The sequence below is a fragment of the Bubalus kerabau genome, chromosome 2, assembly GCF_029407905.1.
Source record: "Bubalus kerabau isolate K-KA32 ecotype Philippines breed swamp buffalo chromosome 2, PCC_UOA_SB_1v2, whole genome shotgun sequence".
Classification (NCBI taxonomy): Eukaryota; Metazoa; Chordata; class Mammalia; order Artiodactyla; family Bovidae; genus Bubalus; species Bubalus kerabau.
This window is the reverse complement of record NC_073625.1, coordinates 56,937,497-56,946,072: the sequence shown is the minus strand read 5'-3', so window position 1 is coordinate 56,946,072 and position 8,576 is coordinate 56,937,497.

The following is an 8,576-nucleotide window of genomic DNA, read 5'->3' as shown; positions in this document are numbered from 1 at the left end:
TTTAACATTGTATTTTTGAAATTCCAAACTCTGCTCTAGATTTTTAATTTTAGCTTTTTGGTATTTGTTATCAATTTTGAACCTATATTTTTTTTTATAACTTTTGTGACTTTTTTTTCTCTCTTTCTTTCTCTTCATCTTTTCTTTAACATTGTATTCCTGAAATTCCAAACTCTACTCTAGATTTTTAATTTATGCTTTTTGGTATTTGTTATCAATTTTGTACCTCTATTTTCTTTATAATTTTTGTGACTTTGTTTTTTGTTTTCTTTTTCTTTTTCTCTCTTTCTTTTCCCTCTTCTTTTCTTTAACATTGTATTTTTGAAATTCCAAACTCTACTCTAGATTTTTAATTTTTGCTTTTAGATATTTGTTACCAATTTTGTACCTTTAAAAAGAACCCAATCTTCAGTACCCATTTTTTACTAGGGAGCGAGATTACTGGCTTGACTGCTCTCTCCCCCTTTGGACTCTCCTTTTTTTCCACCAGGTCGCCTGTGTCTCCTCCCTAACCCTTCTCTGCTCTACCCAACTTTCTGAATTTCTGTGTTCCATATGGTGGAGAACACTTAGGGAACTGATTACTGGCTGGATCTGTCTCCCTCCTTTTCATTCCCTCCTTTTATCCTCCTGGCCACCTCTGTCTCCTTCCTCCCTCTTCTCTTCTCTGTATAACTCCATGAACATCTCTGAGCAGTCCAGTTGTGGAGTGCACATAAGGAAGTGATTACTGGTTAGCCCACTCTCTCCTCTATTGATTCCACCTCATCTCATTCGGGTCACCTCTAACTCCCTCCTCCCTCTTCTCTTCTCCATGTAATGCTGTGAACCTCTCTGGGTGACCCTCACGGTGGAGAAACTTTTCATCTTTAACCTAGATGTTTTATCAATGGTGCTGTCTAGAAGGAGAAGTTTTGAGACTACTGTAAAAATAAGACCGATAATTGGAAGCAGGAGGCTTAAGTCCAAACCCTGACTCCAGGGAACATTAATTGACAGGAACTTATCAAATGCCTCCATACCTACACTGAAACCAAGCACCACACAAGGGCCAAGAAGTTCCAGGGCAAGACATACCAAGCAAATTCTCCAGCAACACAGGAACACAGCCCTGAGCTCCAAGATACAGGCTGCCCAAAGTCACCCCATAACCATAGACATCTCATAACTCATTACTGGACACTTCATTGCACTCCAGAGAGAAGAAATCCAGCTCCACCCACCAGAACACCGACACAAGCTTCCCTAACCAAGAAACCTTGACAAGCCACCTGTACAAACTCACACAGAGCAAGGAAACGCCACAATAAAGAGAACTCCACAAACTGCCAGAATACAGAAAGGACACCCCAAACTCAGCAATTTAAACAAGATGAAGAGACAGAGGAATACCCAGCAGGTAAAGGAGCAGGATAAATGCCCACCAAACCAAACAAAAGAGGAAGAGATAGGGAATCTACCTGATAAAGAATTCCGAATAATGATAGTGAAATTGATCCAAAATCTTGAAATCAACATGGAATCACAGATAAATAGCCTGGAGACAAGGATTGAGAAGATGCAAGAAAGGTTTAACAAGGACCTAGAAGAAATAAAAAAAGAGTCAATATATAATGAATAATGCAATAAATGAGATCAAAAACACTCTGGAGGCAACAAATAGTAGAATAACAGAGGCAGAAGACAGGATTAGTGAATTAGAAGATAGAATGGTAGAAATAAATGAATCAGAGAGGAAAAAAGAAAAACGAATTAAAAGAAATGAGGACAATCTCAGAGACCTCCAGGACAATATTAAACGTACAACATTTGAATCATAGGGGTCTCAGAAGAAGACAAAAAGAAAGACCATGAGAAAATACTTGAGGAGATAATAGTTGAAAACTTCCCTAAAATGGGGAAGGAAATAATCACCCAAGTCCAAGAAACCCAGAGAGTCCCAAACAGGATAAACCCAAGGTGAAACACCCCAAGACACATATTAATCAAATTAACAAAGATCAAACACAAAGAACAAATATTAATAGCAGCAAGGGAAAAACAACAAATAACACACAAGGGAATTCCCATAAGGATAACAGCTGATCTTTCAATAGAAACTCTCCAAGCCAGGAGGGAATGGCAAGACATGCTTAAAGTGATGAAAGAAAATAACCTACAGCCCAGATTATTGTACCCGGCAAGGATCTCATTCAAATATGAAGGAGAAATCAAAAGCTTTACAGACAAGCAAAAGCTGAGAGAATTCAGCACAACCAAACCAGCTCTCCAACAAATACTAAAGGATATTCTCTAGACAGGAAACACAAAAAGGGTGTATAAATTCGAACCCAAAATAATAAAATAAATGGCAAAGGGATCATACTTATCAATAATTACCTTAAATGTAAATGGGTTGAATGCCCCAACCAAAAGACAAAGACTGGCTGAATGGATACAAAAACAAGACCCCTACATATCTTGTCTACAAGAGACCCACCTCAAAACAGGGGACACATACAGACTGACAGTGAAGGGCTGGACAAAGATTTTCCATGCAAATAGGGACCAAAAGAAAGCCGGAGTAGCAATACTCATATCAGATAAAATAGACTTTAAAACAAAGGCTGTGAAAAGAGACAAAGAAGGTCACTACATAATTATCAAAGGATCAATCCAAGAAGAAGATATAACAATTATAAACATGTATGCACCCAACATAGGAGCACCACAATAAACAAGTATGAAAGCAGAAATTAACAATAACACAATAATAGTGGGAGACTTTAATACCCCACTCACACCTATGGATAGATCAACTAAACAGAAAATTAACAAGGAAACACAAACTTTAAATGATACAATAGACCAGTTAGACCTAATTGATATCTATAGGACATTTCATCCCCAAACAATGAATTTCATCTTTTTCTCAAGCGCACACGGAACCTTCTCCAGGATAGATCACATCCTGGGCCATAAATATAGCCTTGGTAAATTCAGAAAAATTGAAATCATTCCAAGCATCTTTTCTGACCACAATGCAGTAAGATTAGATCTCAATTACAGGAGAAAAACTATTAAAAATTCCAACATATGGAGGCTGAACAACACGCTGCTGAATAACCAACAAATCACAGAAGAAATCAAAAAAGAAATCAGAATTTGCATAGTAATGAATGAAAATGAAAACACAACAACCCAAAACCTGTGGGACACTGTAAAAGCAGTCCTAAGGGGAAAGTTCATGGCAATACAGGCATACATCAAGAAACAAGAAAAAAGTCAAATAAATAATCTAACTCTACACCTAAAGCAACTAGAAAAGGAAGAAATGAACAACTCCAGGGTTAGTAGAAGGAAAGAAATCTTAAAAATTAGGGCAGAAATAAATGCAAAAGAAACAAAAGAGACCATAGCAAAAATCAACAAAGCCAAAAGCTGGTTCTTTGAAAGGATAAATAAAATTGACAAACCATTAGCCAGACTCATCAAGAAACAAAGGGAGAAAAATCAAATCAATAAAATTAGAAATGAAAATGGAGAGGTCACAACAGACAACACAGAAATACAAAGGATCATAAGAGACTACTATCAGCAATTAAATGCCAATAAAATGCACAACGTGGAAGAAATGGACAATTTCTTAGGAAAGTCAACTTTCCAAAACTGGACCAGGAAGAAATAGAAAATCACAAGCACGGAAATTGAAACTGTAATCAAAAATCTTCCAGCAAACAAAAGCCCAGGTCCAGACGGCTTCACAGCTGAATTCTACCAAAAATTTAGAGAAGAGCTAACACCTATCCTGCTCAAACTCTTCCAGAAAATTGCAGAGGAAGGTAAACTTCCAAACTAATTCTATGAGGCCACCATCACCCTAATACCAAAACCTGACAAAGATCCCACACAAAAAGAAAACTACAGGCCAATATCACTGATGAACATAGATGCAAAAATCCTTAACAAAATTCTAGCAATCAGAATCCAACAACACATTAAAAAGATCATACACCATGACCAAGTGGGCTTTATCCCAGGGATGCAAGGATTCTTCAATATCCACAAATCAATCAATGTAATACACCACATTAACTAACTGAAAAATAAAAACCATATGATTATCTCAATAGATGCAGAGAAAGCCTTTGACAAAATTCAACATCCATTTATGATAAAAACTCTCCAGAAAGCAGGAATAGAAGGAACACACCTCAACATAATAAAAGCTATATATGACAAACCCACAGCAAACATTATCCTCAATGGTGAAAAATTGAAAGCATTTCCTCTAAAGTCAGGAACAAGACAAGGGTGCCCACTTTCACCATTACTATTCAACATAGTTTTGGAAGTTTTGGCCACAGCAATCAGAGTAGAAAAAGAAATAAAAGGAATCCAAATTGGAAAAGAAGTAGTAAAACTCTCACTATTTGCAGATGACATGATCCTCTACATAGAAAACCCTAAAGACTCCACCAGAAAATTACTAGAACTAATCAATGATTATAGTAAAGTTGCAGGATATAAAATCAACACCCAGAAATCCCTTGCATTCCTATACACTAATAATGAGAAAACAGAAAGAGAAATTAAGGAAACAATTCCATTCACCATTGCAACGGAAAGAATAAAATACTTAGGAATATATCTACCTAAAGAAACTAAAGACCTATATATAGAAAACTATAAAACACTGGTGAAAGAAATCAAAGAGGACACTAATAGATGGAGAAATATACCATGTTCATGGATTGGAAGAATCAATATAGTGAAAATGAATATATTACCCAAAGCAATTTATAGATTCAATGCAATCCCTATCAAGCTACTAACGGTATTCTTCACAGAACTAGAACAAATAATTTCACAATTTGTATGAAAATAAAAAAACCTCGAATAGCCAAAGCTATCTTGAGAAAGAAGAATGGAACTGGAGGAATCAACCTACCTGACTTCAAGTTCTACTACAAAGCCACAGTCATCAAGACAGTATGGTACTGGCACAAAGACAGAAATATAGATCAATGGAACAAAATAGAAAGCCCAGAGATAAATCCACGCACATATGGACACCTTATCTTTGACAAAGGAGGCAAGAATATACAATGGATTAAAAACAATCTCTTTAACAAGTGGTGCTGGGAAAACTGGTCAACCACTTGTAAAAGAATGAAACTAGAACACTTTCTAACACCATACACAAAAATAAACTCAAAATGGATTAAAGATCTCAACATAAGACCAGAAACTATAAAACTCCTAGAGGAGAACATAGGCAAAACACTCTCCAACATACATCACAGCAGGATCCTCTATGACCCACCTCTCAGAATATTGGAAATAAAAGCAAAAATAAACAAATGGGACCTAATTAAACTTAAAAGCTTCTGCACAACAAAGGAAACTATAAGCAAGGTGAAAAGACAGCCTTCAGAATGGGAGAAAATAATAGCAAATGAAGCAACTGACAAACAACTAATCTCAAAAATATACAAGCAACTCCTACAGCTCAATTCCAGAAAAATAAATGACCCAATCAAAAAATGGGCCAAAGAACTAAATAGACATTTCTCCAAAGAAGACATACAGATGGCTAACAAACACATGAAAAGATGCTCAACATCACTCATTATCAGAGAAATGCAAATCAAAACCACTATGAGGTACCATGTCATGCCAGTCAGAATGGCTGCGATCCAAAAGTCTACAAGCAATAAATGCTGGAGAGGGTGTGGAGAAAAGGGAACCCTCTTCCACTGTTGGTGGGAATGCAAAGTAGTACAGCCACTATGGAGAACAGTGTGGAGATTCCTTAAAAAACTGGAAATAGAACTGCCTCATGACCCAGCAATCCCACTGCTGGGCATACACACTGAGAAAACCAGAATTGAAAGAGACACGTGTACCCCAATGTTCATCACGGCACTGTTTATAATAGCCAGGACATGGAAGCAACCTAGATGTCCATCAGCAGATGAATGGATAAGAAAGCTGTGGTACATATACATAATGGAGTATTACTCAGCCATTAAAAAGAATACCTTTGAATCAGTTCTAATGAGGTGGATGAAACTGGAGCCTATTATACAGAGTGAAGTAAGCCAGAAAGAAAAACACCAATACAGTATACTAACACATATAAATGGAATTTAGAAAGATGGTAACAATAACCCTGTGTACGAGACAGGAAAAGAGACACTGATGTATAGAACAGTCTTTTGGACTCTGTGGGAGAGGGAGAGGGTGGGAAGATTTGGGAGAATGGCATTGAAATACGTATAATATCATATATGAAACGAGTCGCCAGTCCAGGTTTGATGCACGATACTGGATGCTTGGGGCTGGTGCACTGGGATGACCCAGAGGGATGGTGTGGGGAGGGAGGAGGGAGGAGGGTTCAGGATGGGGAACACATGTGTATCTGTGGCAGATTCATTTTGATATATGGCAAAACCAATACAATATTGTAAAGTTAAATAAAATAAAATTAAAAAAAACAACAACAAAAAACAAAATAACAGAACATACATTCTTCTCAATGTTATGTGGAACATATACACACCAATATAGACCTTGAAACCATGAAATTGATCCAAATTCTTGGGATGCAGTGAAAGCAGTGCTTAGAGGGAAATTTATAGCATTAAGTGCATATATTAGAAAAGAAGAAAGTTTAAAAATCTGTGATATAAGCTCCCACCTTAGGAAACAAGAGAAAGAAAAGCAATTTAAGACTAAAGCAAGCAGAAAAAATAAAACAAAATTTTGAGGGAGAATCATTGAAATTGAAAATAGGAAATAAATGGGCAAAATGAAGAAAGCCATTTGAATGAAATTAATGAAAAACTGAACTCTAGTTAATAAAATTGTATCATTATTTATTCAATAGTTGTGATGAATGTAATATATAAATAATAGAGGAAACTGGGTGGGGGACATGTGTATCTCTGAATACTTTTTGCTATCTTTAATTTTTTTTTAAACCCAAAACTATTATAAAAATCATATTTCTTTAAAAAAATTAAATATCTAGCTTGAGAAGGTGATCTCATTACCAAACAAGCTGGCAGAACCTGCTTTTTTAGAGAGCTATAAGAAAACACTAATGTCCATATATAATATTTGGAATGACCTGGCCAATGTTCTCAGGCAAGACATATATTTCAGATTTCTTGAGTATAAAATTGTCTACAGTCTCTAAGCAGTCACCTCCCATCCATTTCCAAATGCAGCAGGATATAAATAAGTCTCTAGCATTTAAAATATCAGATGTTAAAAAAAAAATACAAAAGCAAGGACCTAGAGAAAAATGGAAAAGTTATCTCTGGAAATAGAATTTATAAAGTGAAAATTCAGCATGACCATAGACTTGCAAAAACTGCTTAAGTTAACAAGAGCTGGTTTTTGGCTTTTTTTTTTTTTTCCATAAATAATTATGAAAGAAAGATAAAGAGGAACATGTGTACTCAGTTGCTCAGTCGTGTCTGACTCTTTGTGACCCCATGGACTGTAGCCTGTCGCGCTCCTCTGTCCATGGGATTTTACAGGCAAGAATACTGGATTGGGTTGCCATTTCCTTCTCCAGGGAACGTGAACCACATAAAGTCAGCTTTAAAACAGTGTTATATCTTCTAGTTTTGGCTTTAAGAGCAGGAACACCCCAATTAGCAAGAACTTAAACAAGATAAAAGGGCTTCCCAGGTGGCTCTAGCAGTAAAGAACCTACCTGCCAATGCAGGAAACATAAGGAAATGTGGATTCCATCCCTAGGTCAGGAAGATCCGCTGGAGGAGGGCATGGCAACCCACTCCAGGATTTGTGCCTAGAGAAACCCATGGACAGAGGAGCCTTGTGGGTATGGTCCATGGGGCTGCAAAGAATTGGACACGACTAATGGGAGAAGGCAATGGCACCCCACTCCAGTACTCTTGCCTGGAAAATCCCATGGACAGAGGTGCCTGGTAGGCTGCAGTCCATGGGGTCGCTAATAGTCGGACACGACTGATCGACTTCACTTTCACTTTCACTTTCATGCATTGGAGAAGGAAATGGCAATCCACTCCAGTGTTCTTGCCTGGAGAATCCCAGGGACGGGGGAGCCTGCTGGGCTGCCGTCTATGGGGTCGCACAGAGTCGGATACGACTGAAGTGACTTAGCAGCAGCAGCAAAGTGACTTAACATGTAGCCAAACAAGACAGAAAGCTCATTTCATTCTCTTACCATATTTGGAGGCAGATGGACCAGGGCTTGATTTCTTTGTTTGTATAGTAAAATTGATAACAACAGTACCTGCTTCGTAGGCTCTTGTGATGACCGTCATCATCAGTATTTTAACTGTTACTCTGACTTTTAATGGGGAATGGATTGGGCATAAATGTGAGGGACAAAAGCAAGTTTTAAGATCAGAGACAGAACTTAACTGTCAGCAGGACAGGGTTTATACCACGTTCTGTCCTGGGATACTGGTTATATGTTGAGAGTTTGATAGTTTCGAGAGGTAATTCTGGAAGGTACCACAAGTGCCCCCCAGTGCAATGGTAGGGGACAGATCACTGATTAATTTTAGTAGATTATATCAGGGTGTCTTAAGAAG